The sequence below is a fragment of the Saimiri boliviensis genome, chromosome 7 (genome assembly GCF_048565385.1).
Source record: "Saimiri boliviensis isolate mSaiBol1 chromosome 7, mSaiBol1.pri, whole genome shotgun sequence".
NCBI classification, from domain to species: domain Eukaryota; kingdom Metazoa; phylum Chordata; class Mammalia; order Primates; family Cebidae; genus Saimiri; species Saimiri boliviensis.
The window spans coordinates 115,850,268-115,852,149 of record NC_133455.1 but is presented as its reverse complement, the minus strand read 5'-3'; the positions used below and the strand labels follow the sequence as shown (position 1 = coordinate 115,852,149).

The window sequence follows — 1,882 nt, the reverse complement described above, 5'->3', positions numbered from 1 at the left end:
TTTCTTCCTCTCTTGTTTATCTTTGTGATTTGGTGGTTTTTTGTAGTGATAAGGGCTGATTCCTTTCTATTTCTCATTTGGGTAATTGTTCTACCTGTAAGTTTTATACTTTCACATGATTTCATGATAGCAGTTATCATCATTTTCCTCCAAATGTAGGACTTCCTTAAGTATTTCTTCCTTTTTCTTTTTCTTTTCTTTTTTTTTTTTTTTTTTTTTCTGAGATGGAATCTCACTCTTTCACCCATGCTGAAGTGCAATGGCACAATCTCAGCTCACTGCAGCCTTTGCCTCCTGGGTTCAAGCGATTCTCCTGCATCGGATCCCCCTCCACCACACCTGGCTAAGTTGGATTACAGGCACCCACCACCATGCCTGGCTAAATTTTGTATTTTTAGTAGAGACGGGGTTTCACCATGTTGGCCAGGCTGGCCTCTAACTCCTGACCTCAGTTGATTCAACCGCCTCGGACTCCCAAAGTGCTGGGATTACAGGTATGAGCCACCACTCCTGGCCAAGCATTTCTTACAAGGCAGTCTAGTGATAATGAACTCCTTCAGCTTTTGCTTGTCTGATGATATAGTCTGAATGTGTGTCCCTACCCAAATCTCATGTTTATTTATAATCCCAAGAGGATTAATTTATCACTGCTTTCTGCGCTACCTGCCGAGGGGTCCATATGGCATTGTTCTGGATTCCTGTTGCAAGTTAAAGGGAAACATTCACAATGTCTGGAGCCCATAATGTCCTGCAAATGAAGGAGGATGTCCTTAAATTCCTTGCAGCAGGAACCCATTTAGGTGGCATCAACCTTGACTTCCAGATGGAACAGTAAATCTATAAAAGGAAAAGTGACGGCATCTACATCAGAAATCTGAAGAGGACCTGGGAGAAGCTTCTCCTGGCATCTCGTGCCATTGTTGCCATTGAAAATCCTGCTGATGTCAGCATGATATACTCCAGAAATACTGGCCAGAGGGCCGTGCTGAAGTTTGCTGCTGCCACTGGGGCCACTCCAATTGCTGGCTGCTTCACTCCTGTTACCTTCACTAACCAGATCCAGGCAGACTTCCAGGAGCCATGGCTACCTGTGGTTACTGATCCCAGAGCTAACCACCAGCCTCTCATGGAGGCATCTTATGTTAACCTACCTATCATTGCTCTGCGTAACACAGATTCTCCTCTGCAATGTGTGGACATTGCCATCCCATGCAACAAGGGAGCTCACTCAGTGGGTGGGTGTGGTGGATGCTAGGTTGGGAAGTTTTGCGCATGCGTGGCACTATTTCCCACGAACACCCGTGGGAGGTCATGGCTGATCTCTACTTCTACAGAGATCCTGAAGAGATTGAAAAAGAAGAACAGGCTGCTGCTGAAAAGGCTGTGACCAAGGAGAAATTTCTGGGTGAATGGACTATTCCAGCTCCTGAGTTCACTGCTACTCAGCCTGAGGTTGCGGAGTGGTCTGAAGGTGTGCAGGTGCCCTCTGTGTCTATCCAGCAGTTCCCTACTAAAGACTGGAGTGCTCAGCCCACCATAAAAGACTGGCCCACAGCTCCCACTGCTCAGGCCACTTAATGGGTAGGAGCAACCACTGAATGGTCTTAAACTGTTCTTGCATGGGCTCTTAGGCAGCATGGAAATAAGATTGATGGAAAATAAACATGTTTAAAAAAAAAAACAGTTTATCACTATCCCCTTGGTGCTATCCTCAATAGTGAGTTCTCATGAGATCTGGCCACTTAAAAGTGAAAGGCACCTCCCCACATTCTCTTGCTCTGCTTTCACCTTGTGATGTACCTACTCCCCCTTTCCTTTCTGCCATGATGGGAAGCTTCCTAGGCCTCCCCAGAAGCAAGATGCCACTATGTTTCTTTACAGC

General features: G+C 46.1%; 1 pseudogene; it reads left to right on the top strand.

Annotated features, from left to right (window-relative positions):
* The first annotated feature begins 727 nt into the window (after positions 1-727).
* On the top strand, positions 728-1,608 carry LOC101036980 (small ribosomal subunit protein uS2 pseudogene; annotated as a pseudogene).
* Positions 1,609-1,882: the final 274 nt, after the last annotated feature.